This window comes from Bubalus bubalis, chromosome 1 (assembly GCF_019923935.1).
Source record: "Bubalus bubalis isolate 160015118507 breed Murrah chromosome 1, NDDB_SH_1, whole genome shotgun sequence".
In the NCBI taxonomy this organism is placed as follows: Eukaryota; Metazoa; Chordata; class Mammalia; order Artiodactyla; family Bovidae; genus Bubalus; species Bubalus bubalis.
Window position 1 is genome coordinate 78,247,739 of NC_059157.1, and position 17,050 is coordinate 78,264,788.

A 17,050-nucleotide genomic window follows, 5' to 3' on the forward strand; every position below is an offset into this window, starting at 1 on the left:
GATGGTTGGATGGCATAACCAACTCAATGGACATGAGTTTGGGCAAGCTCTGGGAGTTGGTGATGAACAGTGAAGCCTGGCATGCTGTAGTCCATGGGATCACAAAGATTCAGACACAATTGAGTGACTGAACTGACTGATGTAAGATATATAATCAACACACTCATTGGAGTTTATAATATTAATTTAAAGTTCATGTATTAAAATCACAGTATATTTCTGATTTTTTATATAAATGGTTATGTTCTTATACCTATACATTTTTATATTTTATTTTTATTGGAGTATTATTTACTTACATTATTTTATTAGTTTCAAATGTAAAGCAAAATGATTCAGCTATACATTTATATATATGTTTATGTATACATATATTCATTCCTTTTTAGTTTCTTTTTTCTGGGAAAAAAGATTTGTGTTATCCAAGAATAGTGACTAGAGTTCCCTGTGCTGTATAGTAGGTCTTTGTTGTTTATCTATCTTATATATAGTTGTGTATGTGTTTAAACTTTTGGTTGTTTTAAATCTGAAACTTATTAGACTCTATGAGAGTAATATATTTTCATCTGGAGCAGAGTTGTTTCTCTCTATAATAATATTTCATTGTTTTACTTTTTGGAGTTCACTGTCATTTTTTTGAAGGGTTAAATTAATTTAATTGTTTACTTGGGCTTTATGTATTTATGCTGAGAGGTTCCCTAGGGCTGGCACATAGCTATATAAGATAGATGGGCCTGCATCTCTGGAAATCTCAGCTGGGCACAGTCACTTAACAAATCTTCAGTGTAATAAAAGGCAATTGTAGTGAAACATACTGTGAAGCAAATTCCAAAAGTGATCTTCCAGGAAGAAGCTTAACCCCCTTGGAAAAGTCATCACCTAGAATCCAGAGATACTTCAAGATGCAAACAATTCACTTGAGACAAGGGGGCCCTGTTGTTCTGCCTTGATTACATCGTCAGGCTTCATTTTCAGTAAATGAGAAAACAGAAGGAAGGGGTTATTTTCATGAGCCTTGTCTTCAAGGTAATAAAGGCAGAGGGAAAAACACTAGGTGGTATCCATTCGTAATTCCTTCCTGGTCATCAGTAACTTTAAACCACTAACTATCATTTTGACGTGTGTATAAGGTATACTTTTTGTTATACGCTGTTTTCCCATACTCACTAGTAGTGAAACTGAAAATTTAAAAGAGGACTTATTTACTGTCTTTGGACAAAGAAGTGAAGGAGATACTGAAGAAGAATTTGAAATAGAGAGGAAGAAACAATCACATATCATGCTAGTCTTTAGGGAAACAGAACATTGAAAGTGGGTGGGTGGTGACAACCAGGAAGTGGGAAGAGAGACATCTGAATGAGATGGAGACATAGGAATATATGAGAGGCTCAAAATGTGGGTCTCAGCTGTACCAGATAAAGAATATGATCATGAGATAATAACTCAAAGAGTCCCATGCATGACCTAAGCAATGCAAAGGACAAGAGAGAAATCAGTAACTGATTTAGAGGTAATCTATGCTATTTAGTCTTCAATACTATTCATCAGTAGTTTTACCTGTCTTTGGGCAGCTCTTGCATTTCCTTATCTGACTAAATCACCCATTAGTTATATCCTTAAGTCTCCTACCCACCCATACTTTTCTTAATAAATTAAAACTCATCATTAAAGTTATTTAGCATAATCTAATGTAGTGTTTTATTTTGGGGGGCTCCAAAATCACTGCAGATGGTAATTGCAGCCATGAAATTAAAAGACGCTTACTCCTTGAAAGGAAAGTTATGACCTACCTAGATAGCATATTCAAAAGCAGAGACATTACTTTGCTAATAAAGGTCCATTAGTCAAGGCTATGGTTTTTCCAGTGGTCATGTATGGACGTGAGAGTTGGGCTGTGAAGAAAGCTGAACACCGAAGAATTGATGCTTTTGAACTGCGGTGTTGGAGAAGACTCTTGAGAGTCCCTTGGACTGCAAGGAGATCCACCCAGTCCATCCTAAAAGAGATCAGTCCTGGGTGTTCATTGGAAGGATTGATGCTAAAGCTGAAACTCCAGTCCTTTGGCCACCTCATGCAAAGAGTTGACTCATTGGAAAAGACCCTGATGCTGGGAGGGATTGGGGGCAGGAGGAGAAGGGGACGACAGAGGATGAGATGCCTGGATGGCATCACCAACTTGATGGACATGAGTTTGAGTAAACTCCAGGAGTTGGTGATGGACAGGGAGGCTTGGCGTGCTGCAGTCCATGGGGTCACAAAGAGTCGGACATGAGTGAGCAACTGAACTGAACTAAACTGAACTGAATGTAGTGTTATCTTTCCTCTTTCAAAAGTATCAACATAATCATTTATCTGCAATTTATCTTTATTTTCTCATCTCATTCACAGGAGATGAAGTGCTTCTTCTCTTGATCAAGACCAAATACGTATGCATTTTTACTTGATCTCATCTCTTTTCTTGTCAACAAGTAAAGGGCTTTATTTGGTAATAAATTAATGGACTTTATTCCATCAATATCTCCTCAATTTCATTTCTCTTTAACCTCTTAACTCTTACAGTCATTTTTCTCATCCTTTGTATAAAAGTTTTCTGTCTTTCCTTTCCATGTTCCTCTTCAAATAAAAAGCTTTTTGTTAACTATATGCACTCTTAAGTATAATTTCCATCTCTAATCTCTCAGATTTAATCAACTGACCAACACACTGCAATTTGTTTCAGTCTTCACCACTCCAACTAAACATCTAAAGTGGAATTCAAGGATGACTCAGTATTGCCAAATACAGAAGGAGCATTCATTTGATTTACTGGACCTCTCCATTGTATACTATTTGCCAGGCATGACTTTCCAGAGCTCTCTATTCTCTCGAACTCTGTTGTACTGTTTACCTTATGTGTTCTTCATGTATGGGCTCCTACTTTGCCTATCACTCTGATATATTAGGTTTGTCCATGGTACTGTCATAAATTTATTATTATTGTCTTATTATTATTGTTATTATTATTATATTGTCTTATTATTATTGTCTGTACTGCGCAATCTCTTTTTCAAGTTTTATGCATGAACCATGAATGGCTCTGATCGTTCCCAAATCCACATCTTCAATCCAGGTCTGTTTCCTGACTTTATATTCATTCTTACACTTAATTCTGGACATATCCATTTGGAGGTCCCACAGCTCTCTGAAACACATCAATTTCCGTTTTTCTTTCTTTCTTTTTTTCAATTCTTGTCTAATCCCACTTGATAGTACTACCTAGTCACTCAAGAAAAAAATAACTTGATGTCATGTTAAAACTCCAGGTTCATTTGGCTGCCCTGTTCAATTTTATCCACATTTAACTATTTATGAGAGCTACCGTCTTAAAAAATTACCACTAAACCTCAGATGGAGCTAAGTATTCTCCTCTATTATCTCATGGATATCTAACATTTCATTTACAACAATAAAACAACACAATATTCTTATGTGATTATCAACCAATGATGGTATTTTTTGTCTTTCAGGACAAAAAGTTATGCTTTATTCATTATCTCAGCACTTTTCAGTGGCTGACACATCTCTCATAATCAACAAATGTTTATTGACTTTATCTGAATTTAGTCCATCAGTTTTAACTAAGATTCTCATGGCTTTTTCATCCTTAATAGGAAAAAAGCCACAAAAAACCAAGCAGCTTCTGGGCAAATTAACTGACATTGTATTGTTGGACCTTATTTATTGCTTTGTCAATAGCTTCAAAGTGATATCACTACTAAAACTAAGTGAAGAAATAGTGCTTTTATCTGCCCTTAGAGTTAAAAAAAAGCAAAGCAAGGAGATGTCCTGAATAGTTTATCAATCGTTTTTTTTTTTTTTTTTCCTTTACAATATTGTATTGGTTTTGCCATACATCAACATGAATCCACCACAGGCGTACACGTGTTCCCCATCCTGAACCCTGCCTCCCTCCTCCCTCCCCGTACCGTCCCTCTGGGTCGTCTCAGTGCACCAGCCCCAGGCATCGTTTTTTGACTCAGGATATTTCCTCACTTCAATGGATCGTCATAAAATTTATCTTTAAATGCTTTTACATTATTATTTTATTGGTATAGAACATCCATCGTGGCTCAGATAGTAAAGAATCTTCCTACAATACAGAAGACCCAGGCTCAATCCTTCGGTCAGGAAGATCCCTGGAGAAGGAAATGGCTACCCACTCCAGTATTCTTGCCTGCTGCCGCTGCTGCTAAGTGGCTTCAGTCGTGTCCGACTCTGTGCCACCCCATAGACGGCAGCCCATCACGCTTCCCTGTCCCTGAGATTCTCAAGGCAAGAAAACTGGTGTGGGTTGCCAGTTCCTTCTCTAATGCATGAAATTGAAAAGTGAAAGTGAAATCGCTCAGTCGTGTCGGACTCTTAGCGACCCCATGGACTGAAACCCACCAGGCTCCTCCATCCATGGGATTTTCCAGGCAAGAGTACTGGAGTGGGGTGCCATTGCCTTCTCCGATTCTTGCCTAGGAAATTTAATGAATAGAGGAGCCTGGTGGGCTAGATTTCATGGGATTGAAAAGAGACACGATTGAGCGACTAACACTAATATAAGTAGTATTGAATATCACTTAACTTGTGTTAAAGACTTAAAGTTCTCTCAAATCTTAAAAGTCCTCTCTCTCTCTCTCTCCTTCTTTTTCTCTTTCTGTGTGTGCATATGTATGGTGAGGTATTCTGCCCTTCTGAGCTTAGTTTTATTTGTTTCGGTTAATTATTTCTGACACTCTTGGGTTTTGCCCCATGAAATGTTCAAAAGTCACATAATGTCATCCAAAGTCATAGGTGATTTAGATCTTATTTAAGAGATGGTTTCAAAGCAAAAATTGCACAGCACAAAATTAATTAGACAAGGAAAATTTTACTCAAAGTTTTTGCAATAATGGAAAAAGGTCACATCCACATCTAAATTAAACTCTAATGGCACGACTGGTGGAAGGTTTTTAAACGTGAGATGGGATAAGGTAGTATTTGGAGTGTGTTATGGAAGAAATTGGCCAATGGGCTGTGTGGAGAACAGTGAGTTATTTCCTTAGTTTGTAAACATTTCTCTCTGATTGGGCCATCTGTATTTGCTAATTGGTATCTATGAAAGTTAGGCTTCTAGCCTACAACAGAGAATAAGAATATGGGTGCTATTTTTCTAAATGATCACATTTCAGAGGATGGATCCCAGGACCTTGAAAAATTATTTCTGGGTAGTAAAACTGACAAGAGGTTTTTAAAGAGATCTGTATGTATCTCGAAGGAGCAGAGAAAAAGAAAATTTCTAAAGAAAATTTCTAAAAAAATATATGGTAGGGGGATGTCAGGTATAAAGTCTAGTCCACCTGAGGGAAACATTAAACCATCTTGGTTAATGGACATTTTAAGAATATTAAAATTCTATAGATACATGTTAAGTACAGGAATATGCCTGTAGTTATTTTTTGATATGAAATCTGCCTCAGAGTAACGGAACTGAAGACATCGGTTAGGGGGAAAGGAGCATGATGAACCAATTTACATTAATGAAGAAACAGAGTGTAGCATTTCATGTGAATTTGCATATTTAAAAAAAGTTCATGTAGGTGACACTGTAATAGATGTTACAAATTAAAAAAAAAAAAAGAGAGAGAAAAAGAATCTCAGAGGAAAAGTAAGATGTACATGATCTTAGATGCTTGGGAACTCATAAGTCACTTAAACAACAACTTCTGTGTTTTATCCACTCCCTTCCAATATTCCATAACTTAATTAAAATAAGTGAAAGAAACACGGCAATGTATAGAACAGTCTTTGGGACTCTGTGGGAGAGGGAGAGGGTGGGATGATTTGGGGGAATGGCATGGAAACATGTATAATATCATATAAGAAACGAATCACCAGTCCAGGTTCAGTACAGGATCCTTGGGGCTGGTGCACTGGGATGACCCGGAGGGATGGTATGGGGAGGGAGATGGGAGGGGGGTTGAGGATGGGGAACACGTGTATGCCCGTGGCCGATTCATGTTGATGTGTGGCAGAATCAATGCAATATTTAAAGTAAAAATAATAAAAAAAAATAAAATAAAAAGGAAACCTATAGAGTTTTTAAAAAGTGTTTTGCACTTTTGTAAGTCCTTAAAGAGAACTTCTTTAAAAAATCTTAAAATTCTAAAGGGAGAGATATCTTAGCCAAAATAAAATGATTAGTTTAGGGGCTAATATTTTTATCTTTCCTTAAACCTCTTTTTTTCTTTACGATATATTCAGTTTCAGATCTGTCATTCAGTCGTGTCCAACTCTTTGTGACCCCATGGACTGCAGCACACCAGGCCTCCCTGTCCATCACCAAGTACATCATACTTTGGCAGAAATATTTAAAACAATCTTTAAAAACTTTTGAAAGACTCAAAATATGATAAATTGACACTTGCAATTTGTTCTGTATGATTTCATCTGTTTATGTACATAATAAATTTTGTTAGTTTGATATTAATGCTTTTGCTCTAGGAATTAAAATTATTATATAATAATACTTACATAGAGAAAACATTAATTTTATTTTATCTGAAATGGGAAGATAATTAGTGAATTTTTTCAGTTTTTGAAACTAATTTATTTCATAATGATTTGATGCATTGTGAAAAGAAAGAAATAAGATTACAGTCATAACTGAAAAATATAATTTTATGTATCATACATGCATCTTGAATAAAAATCATAGCATGAACACACTTAGTATATATTTCTTTAGTTATAAATGTAGTAAATAAAAATGAACTCTGAATAAAAAATGTTGTAGTGCCCTAAATTTAAAATGTTTATTCTTAAATCCAAAATTAACCCATGGTTAAAATGGTATTTTCTTATTTTAAAAGAATTGTACACTATTTTCAGTATTTTTCTGTCTTTTTTATTCCCCAGATCATTGCAGGGAAAGTAATTAATTCCATAGTAATAATAATTATACATTATCATAAGCTATCATTTAAGCATAAATAAGAATAGTGTGGATTACCTTTTCAGTAGCATTACCTTTCAGTTTCTTCAATACTGTGTTAGGATAGCTCCACTGCTGAAAAGAGTCCCAAGAATTTATTTATAGGCAGTTTTTCTCCTTAACATTTTAATAGATACAATTAGTGTAAATTGTAATTCAATTTTTAATCCAAAATATTTATTTTCTTCTTACTATGTTTAAGACTTTGTTTTAGGAGCTAGGAATAGGGTAGTAAATTAAGCAGTGGCAAATCTCACATTCCTCATGGGTAGAGTCTGGGGAAAAACAAAATAACTCGGTATATTTTAAGATTGTAAGTGCAATGGGATAAAAATCAGAAATTAGGTGGTTCAGGGATTGAAATTTTAAAAAATTAACATAATAAAACATTTTCTGTTACAAAGTTGTTTGTTTATTAAAAAAAATACTGCCTTTAAAAATCTTAGCTTAGGTATTTCATGTTATAAAATATACTGTTTTCATTCCCATTGAATTGTCTATTTTTGTATTAACCATATGTGGCATACATAGTTAAAATTAAGAAAATTACAAAGATTGTAGTAATCTTAAATTTATAACCTGTCAAATATGATGTGACATTGTAACATTATTACAAGTTTGCATTATTTCTAAGACAAATTAAGAACACAAAAAAGAAGTAGATGCTATTACATTTTTACTCAATAATTTTGTTTATTATATATATTGCTTTGTCTTTTTGGTTCATTGTTATTTTGGATGGGGGATTTTATTTCTGCCAGTTATTCTGCTAATTTATTTTTTCTAGTGTAGAGGAAAAGCACCTGGATCAAGAGTTTAAAAACTAATTTCATTATGCAAATAGCTATATAATATGTGCATGCATTGCATATTATCTGGATACTAAGTATCTGTCAAGAATATTATGATTTCATTATGCAATAATAAGAAGATTTAGAGAACATTGTTTTTAAGGACATTTTTAGTGGAGTTATGATGAATTCTAAATGATATGAATTGTTAACCTTTATTTTAAAATGTAATTATCAGCATTCAGCATATGCAATCCATTTTCTAAGCATAATTAGAGAGAAAACCAGCCTTTATTCTCTAATGTATGGAAAATATATACTAAAATATATTTACATTTATTAAGACTTCTTTATATAAAAGTATGCTACAGTGGAATAGCCATACTAGGAGATTTTTGAAAAATAGAAACCACAGTTATGGTCCTAATTCTGTATTGGATTAGAAAGATAATCCATGTTTGGGTAAAATCAGCTGTAAGTTTATATGGAGTTCTTGGAAACTGTGCTCTTATATAATGGCCCATAGGACAAATCTCAACTCTGATTGAAGAATGACATCATATGATTGGCTCCACATTATATGATATTGACTCAGAAGTCAATATCAGGGAACTAGCTAGGAAAGAAGGGGCTTATAACTGACTTGTTTAAAAAAAGTCCTGAATTACATATTTACTCAATAATTTATTTGTAATTTTTCCTGGAAAATTTGAATCATAATTCTCCCTTTAAAAATCCCTTAGGTTTGACATTGCTATAATATGGCTTTTATTTTCTTCTGCAGGTTGATCCTTTCAATTAAATTTTTTCTGAATTTTCATTTAAGTCAAGTATCAGTGTGGACTACCTATATCTTTAAGGATTGATTTAGATCATACATTTCTCCTTGGACATCTGTATTTATGAAATGTTTGTTTTTAAAATATCATTCACAACATATGCATTTATGATAACAACCCATGATTATCACTCTTTCCAAAAAATGTGATCAAATATTGATACTATGTATGTTTTCATTGCCCAATATGATATCCACTAGCTGCCTGTGACTATTTGTTTATATTTATTTATTTTTTAATTAATTACATTAAAATTTTAGTTTCTCAATCATATTAGCCCAATTTTGGATCTTCAAGAACCACAGGTGGCTAGAGATGACAGTGGTACAGTAAAGATACAGAACATTTCCATTAATGCAGGAAGTTAAATTGAACCGGTTTAACTCATATTTTTCTTCCTGATTAATAATGGAACTGAATTTTAAATTTAAAAAGTCTGTGTAAGTTCTTACAGCCCAGGGAATAGTAAAGCTGAAACTAGACTCAAGATCTATTGACACCAAAAAGGATGCTTTTTGAAAGTTCAGTGTCCCCAAAATATGGGCAATTTATAATGCCGTATTTTCAATTTTATAAGCTTCTCATCATTGATCCTGCAACATGAGACGAACTTTGCAGTCGGGTTCATTTATAAAAATAAGATAGTTATTAAGATATTCAGAAATTATATTTAATTCTTTTTAAAAAATATATGAATGTATATGGATTTTGCAATCTGACCTAAATATTTAATGGTTTTCCTTAAAATATCTCATATTTTAAAATCTCCAAGAAGCTTAGTTATGAGAAATAGTTGTTGTTCAGTTGCTCAGTCATGTCCTACTCTTTGCGACCCCATGGACTGCAGCACGCCAGGCTTCCCTGTCCTTCACTGTCCCACAGTTTGCTCAGAATCATCATGTCCATTGAGTTGATGATCCCATCAAACCATCTCATCTTCTGTCTTCTCCTTCTCCTCCTGCCTTCAACTGTTCTCAGTATCGGCATCATCTCTAATGAGTCAGCTCTTCGCATCAGGTAGCCAAAGTATTTGAGCTTCAGTTTCATCATCAGTCCTTCCAATGAATCTTTAGGATTGATTGGTTTGATCTCCTTGCTGTCCAAGGGACTCTGAAGACTCTTCTACAACACCACAGTTAGAAAGCATCAGTTCTTTGGTGCTCAGGCTTCTTTATGGTCCAGCTCTCACGGCCATACTTGACTACTGGAAAGATCATAGCCTTGACTATATGGACCTTTGTCGGCAAAGTGATGTCTATGCTTTTTAACACATTGTCTAGGTTTGTCATAGCTTTTCATCTAAGGAGCAAGCATCTTTCAATTTCATAGCTGCAGTCACTGTCCACCAGTGAGATTGTAGAGTGTACTATTCAGCTAAGTTTAATTTGTATCTTAAAGACCTTAAGTTAGTCTGATAAAGCTCATGACTACTCAGCAGGTGAACATTGTTATTAAGATAGATAACTTATAGGCCATAAATATATACCAGTTAATTCCTCTTCCAACCCTCTTGTGAGTTAATTTTGGGATTAGGCTGCCAAAAGATCTGATTACCTATAAATTAGGTAAAAGAAAGTGTTAAGACTAATCTAGTACTTCTTCATGAAGGTGCAGTAGAAATAACTTCTATTGTTATAAGAATTAAAAGCAGAATTTTAAAGAAGATCATTATATAATGTCTATTTACTTATTTTTTTACAATGGGACATAAATTATTAATACCATTTAATTAATTTCCTATGTAGTTCCTTCCCCAAAATCAATTATGATTTTTCAGAGTATCTATATCAGATACCAAGGTTTAAAAGTAAACTTACCCACTAGCAGATATGATCTCCTTAGTTTTCATGTGATTCCAACTCTAATCATCCTCTCCTTTTTGAGGTTTGTGTTCATTTTCTTGCTGACACACCAAAACATACATATCCTCAGTGCTATGTATTGCAAGGGTGACACTTGGACCTGCCCTAGGGCCACTATATCAGATCAATGTTTGGGTCAAGGAAGAGTAAGTTAGGGTAACTCAGTAGAGCATCTTGGAAATAGTCTTCACCTTATTTTTCCTGGAAAAGGTGGTCCCCTTCAGTAGAGCTAAAGTAAAAAAAAAAAAAAAAAAAGCTATGGATTTTGCTTACACAGTAATCTTTAAATTCTATTTTCGATTTTCATTCAGTGCTGATTGTTTGCACCCCCTAAACTTTATAACTGCTGTTTTTAATTTTATTTAACTTCTTTCTGTGTCCTGTATGTAGGCAATTACTTATTTAAGATAAGGTTACCCTATCACTTTAATTTATCCTTCTTTTTCTATAATTTACTCTATGCCAAAAATATTCTGAGAACTTTGTGTCATATTAGAGCAATAGTTTTATGCATATTGAATCCACACTTGAAAGCAATCTGAACACAAAGGTGAAAGAATGTACAAACGTATAGTTAAACCCATTATATACACATCCAAAAACAAGTCTGACTTATTTTATGACACCTTTGTTCTAATTATGCTTTCAGGCTTCTCTTTGTCACAATATCGGCATGTTATTTCCCTAGAACTGTGCTTATTGCCATAATCAAGATTATTTGTTGAATACAAACCAAGTTGGCATTTGTAAAATTTTAATACTTGTATTTTCCTGATGCCTCAACATTCCCAGAAACTGAATGAGCATCTTACCCTAGTGGCCAAGAACTCCAAGGTGATAAGGTTAGTACCTGCCACAGGTTCCCCTTCTTGTTCTCTCATAGTGAACTACTGACATTCAAACACTCCAGTGAAATCCTTTCATTTTGCTTATGTATTCTACCCCAGTCTCTGATAAAGGATACTTGGAACTCCTCTCATCTGTTCCCTGCATAGCATGCCATACCCCCTTCTTTTAGAATCTGTGAATAAAAAAAAATCCTTTAATTTCATATATATCAAGTGTAATTTATATGTCTCTGTTTCAGTGATATTTAAAGATTCTGTAAGAGGGATTTAATCTCCCCATTTACAATACAACACTACTAGAAAATTAATTTTAATATATATCACCACCTAAGATGTATTTAAAACAAGTTTATCTTAAACTGCCAAGTAGCATTGTTTTCTCTACACTTTTATTGTAGTCTTATCATTGTTAAAGATATAATCTGAACATCACAGAGATATATTTCTTAAATCCAGGAAAATTTGCAAATATAGAAGCAAAGAAATATCCAATGGATATTTTTTAGTAAAATGTCCAATGTTTCTAATTAAGGTCAGTTCCTAAGTAATGTGTAAATTTATTCAATCTAATATTGATGAAGTTGGATACATCACAGTGATTAATTATACAGTGCTTCTACAAAGTTTTCAAAATAAAGAGATTGTGTCCCTGTGTAAAATAATTGGTCATATGGAGTATGTGAATGGAAATAATTTACTTTAGTCCTAATATTAAGTTCAGTTCAGTTGCTCAGTCGTGTCCGACACATTGCGACCCAATGGACTGCAGCACATAAGTCCTCCCTGTCCATCACCAATTCCCGGAGTTTACCCAAACTCATGTCCATTGAGTTGGTGATGCCATCCAACCATCTCATCCTCTGTCATCCCCTTCTCCTCCTGCCCCCAATCTTTCCCAGCATCAGGGTCTTCTCAAATGAGTCAGCTCTTCGCATCAGGTGACCAAAGTATTGGAGTTTCAGCTTCAACATGAGCCCTTCCAGTGAAAACTCAGGACTGATTTCCTTTAGGATGGGACTGGTTAGATCTCCTTGCAGTCCAAGGGATTCTCAAGAGTCTTCTCCAACACCACAGTCCAAAAACATCAATTCTTCGGCTCTCAGCCTTCTTTATAGTCCAACTCTCGCATCCATACATGACCACTGGAAAAACCATAGCTTTGACTAGACAGACCTTTGTTGGCAAAGTAATATCTCTGCTTTTTAATATGCTGTCTAGTTTGCTCATAGCTTTTCTTTCAAGGAGCAAGTGTCTTTTAATTTAATGGCTGCAAAAAAAAGAAAAAAATTAATGGCTGCAGTCACCATCTGCAGATCCTAATATTACAGGGTATTTAAAATTATGGACTCTTGAAATCCATTCTTTTCATAAGCAGACTTTATCATTTATTTTATTCACCTTTAATTACCAATAGGAAGTTTTCACTCAAATTATATGAACTTTTATATGTAGCATAATTTACATATTTGATATAAAATTTAATTATAAGGTTCATAGGTCATGATAAGTAGTATTTAATTTAGATATATGGAAATAACATTTCAGTTCAGTTCAATCACTCAGTTGTGTCCAACTCTCTGTGACCCCATGGACTGCAGCATGCCAGGCCTCCCTGTCCATTACCAACTCCCGAAGCTTGCTCAAACTCATTTTCATCCAGTTAGTGAGCCATCTGACCATCTCATCTCTGGTTGTCCCCTTCTCCTCCTGCCTTCAATCTTTTCCAGCATCATGGTCTTTTCCAATGAGTCAGTTCTTCTCATCAGGTGGCCGAAGTACTGGAGTTTCAGCTTCAACATCAGTCCTTCCAATGAATATTCAGAACTGATTTCCTTTAAGATTGACTGGTTTGGTCTCCTTGCAGTCCAAGGGACTCCTTGCAGAAATAAATTTTGCACCATTAAAATTTCAACAGGAGGTAATGACTAAAGTCAATGAAGATTTTAAGAGAAGTTGAAAATTCCCTTGGCTCTTAGAAATTTTTATGGTTTAAGGAAGCAAGACATGGCAACCCACTCCAGTACACTTGCCTGGAAAATCCCATGGACGGAAGAGCCTGTTAGGCTGCAGTCCATGGGGTCGCCAAGAGTCCGACACGACTGAGTGACTTCACTTTCACTTTTCACTTTCATGCATTGGAGAAGGAAATGGCAACCCACTCCAGTGTTCTTGCCTGGAGAATCCCAGGGATGGGGGAACCTGGTGGCCTGCCATCTATGGGGTCACACAGAGTCTGACACCGCTGAATGGACTTAGCAGCAGCAGCAGAAGGAAGCAAGACAGATCTGTAGATAGATGGAAGAAATGTGAGAACATGTAAATATCTCTGTTTCTCTTATATTGAAACAGAACATGTTTATTTTTAAATCCAAAATATTTGGTTACTACATTCTCATCATTCACCGACTTATGTCAAACCAGTTAAAGGATAATAAATCTCATTAATTTATGTAGTACTTCCTAGTTTTAAAATATCTTTCAAAGGATACTTGTAATATCTCTGTGAAATGTTTTCAAACATATTTTACAGGTAAATAAATTAATTTACTACTAGAGTGCAGATTCTATAATAGTCATTTTAAATACTTAGCCATTAATATTAATGGCTAATTAATAATAATATAAGTAACTTACTTAACTAAGCATGCCACTCTGCTTTATACCATTATGACCCTTTGAAAAATGATAATATTCTTTTTAAATGATACAATGAAAAATTTCCTTTTAGTCTATTGTTTGACAGATAGTGTCCTGAATTTATGTATTGTGACTGAAGGAAATATCCACAGATCCTTCCTTCTACTGAATTCTACTCAATAACTGGGATATTCATATTAGCAGTGGGACTGCCTTAAAAATCCTGATCAGAAGAAACACAATAATAACCAGATACTTTAGAACTACAATACAGATACTTTAGGATAAAGTTTGAAGATGTATGAAGTGAAGTGAAGTGAAAGTTGCTCAGTCATAGCAGACTCTTTGTGACCCCATGGACTATATAGTCCATGGAATCCTCCAGGCCAGAATACTGGAGTGGGTAGCCTTTCTCTTCTCCAGAAAGTGAAGTGAAGTGAAGTGAACATCGCTCAGTCGTGTCCCACTCTTTGAGACCCCCATGCACTATACAGTCCATGGAATTCTCCAGGCTGGAATACTGGAGTGGGTAGCCTTTTCCTTCTCCAGGGGATCTTCCCAAGCCAGGGATCGAACCCAGGTCTCCTGCATTGCAGGCAAATGCTTTACCACCTGAGCCACAAGGGAAGATGATATACCTTAGTATGAATAATATTTCATCCTAGAAGTTATCTTCATGTTAAAGAAAAAGCTTAGAGCATATTATTTAAGAATGCAGCACCTAACTTTAAAGAAAATAAGTCAACTAGTTTTCAATATGCATTTGAATAAGTAATTCCCACAGAATTGCAATTTTACATTTAAGTAGGCTACCACATTCTGAATCTGCTCTTTTTTTTTTAAGCACAAATTCATAGAATATAAAAATACATTCCAATTACATCACCTTTTTGACATATTGTATTATGTGAATTGTGAGGTTCAGTTTGCACCGTAGCAACATTGACGTGTTATTTTGTAATAGGCCATCTTTTATATTTAAAAGTTTGTGCAAATAAGAACTTCTCACAATTAAGTACCAACAGCAATTAAGAAAAAATATAAATATCTTTTCCTTCAAAACCCAGTTGTAGATTATACTGGGGTATCATAACATGAAAGTATAAATAATTAATCTAATCTACCCAGGATGTCTTTGGAATTGTTTTGATTCTATTTTCCTCAGGGTATGACACATCATTAAGATACCAATTAAATAGTGAAGTAGATTTCTTTCAATCTAAGTGCTGAAAGAAATGAACAACTGGGAATCCTTAATTTCTCAAACTGAAAAAATGTATTTATTTTTAAATTTAGCAATTATAAAAAAAACTTTATTATATGAGAATTCTTATATCATCACACTCTCTCTCTCACTCTATCATTTCACGCTTGCTGCCATTTGTACTGTTGTCAAATAATATTTTTCCAGATCCACAGTGGTTTAGAAGAATGCATTTAGTGGATAAAATAAAGCACAAATATGTACTTAGTTTTATTATCAAATACAACAGCATCTTTTTGCTGAATATTCAGGTGTTTTTTGTAGTTTAATAATGTAAAACACATTTTGATTTAGCAGTTTCTGGTGTTTGAATCATTTTACAAATATTTGTTTTCTATCCTGGTGATTTATTATAAACCTTGATATGTGTAGATGATACCAGAATATAAATACTAATTAATGTAACTTTCTGAGTTTTCAGTGTTTTTACCAATGAACTTTGAGATGATTTAGTTTTGTAGGTTTAAACTTCCGTATTTAAATGAAAAATGGTCATTAGTGGTAGAAATAATTTTACAGAATGATTTGAGGCATTTATATTAAAAGATAATTTTAGTATTGGAAGGTACCTGTTATGGTTTTAGAATATCAAGAAAATTTGAATCTCAGTTGGATAATTGCAAAAATATGTTTATGAACATAAACATATATTCATAAACATATTGAATAAATATGCATATTCAATATTAGTGCACATTATATAATATTCACATACAGAATCATTAGTGCTTTTAATCTTGAAGCAGACAGCTAAAAGGTTTTTATTTATATGAATATGCATTTATATACAATATTAAAATAGTTGGCATTTATTTTCTATGTTGACTACATTCTACCTTATCAGAAAGAGCAGGATAAATTTATTTTCGTAATTCTCAGGATGGAGTAAATTCTGGTTACTGATAATTCAGCAGGTAGAGTCAGAATTACTCAGTGAGTCATGCCATTGTTCTCAACTGTTCTTTTCTTTGCTGTATTCTGAACCCATTAGGGAAAACTGTACCAATATATTTATCTGCAGCATCATGAAACAGATTTTTATACTTATTATGTACTCTCAGAAATGGGCTACAAAGACTTTTAAGAGTGGAAAGGAAATGCTTTTGGAAATTACAAAGAACACTCAAGGTGTTAGAAAATACAGGCAAGCCTCAGTGGTTCTTCATATGGTTCTTTTAGGGGTTTTTTTGTTTTGTGATATTAGTGAACTGCTTGCACTTTATTTTCCAAAATGTGTTGGGTATTCAGATGTAAATATTTATAACCCACAGATCATTATGCAAAAATATCACTTTAAACAAAAATTTAATATCTAATGAGGTGTTTTTCTTCATAATTTTTCAATACTTACATAAAAGGTAATTTATGGTTGCAGCTATTAGCATATTTTACTATACTGGTAATTTCAATCACTAGGACAAAAATTTAGTATCTTATCAATAATAACTGGTAAATACAATTTGTAAAAAATAAATGGTGAATATCAAAAATTATTTTGTCTTTATAAGGTTATTTTATTATTCATTTAGTTTCAGCATCCTGGAGGAGACAGCCCGATGTGATGGAGTATACTAGGTACTACCCTAGTACCATCACACTGAGCACTACATTTGTATTCCCTTGGCTTCAGTTGCTTTGTCAGATAGTAAATTATAGTATGGAATGAATTCAAAGGCAGCTGTGGTTTCTTTAATCTGAAATTGGGAAGCTAAGGGAAACTTTGAGAAATGGTAGGATAAGTGGAAGTAGTAGAGCAAGTATGAGTTTGGCGAATTGGGCTTATTACAAGGAGAAGGTAACCGTGTCCATCAT

General features: G+C 34.1%; 1 protein-coding gene across 4 annotated transcripts in view; it reads left to right on the forward strand.

Annotated features, from left to right (window-relative positions):
* Nucleotides 1–17,050, forward strand: part of CADM2 (cell adhesion molecule 2) — a 1,267,507-nt gene that overhangs the window by 197,632 nt on the left and 1,052,825 nt on the right. The window lies entirely within an intron of this gene.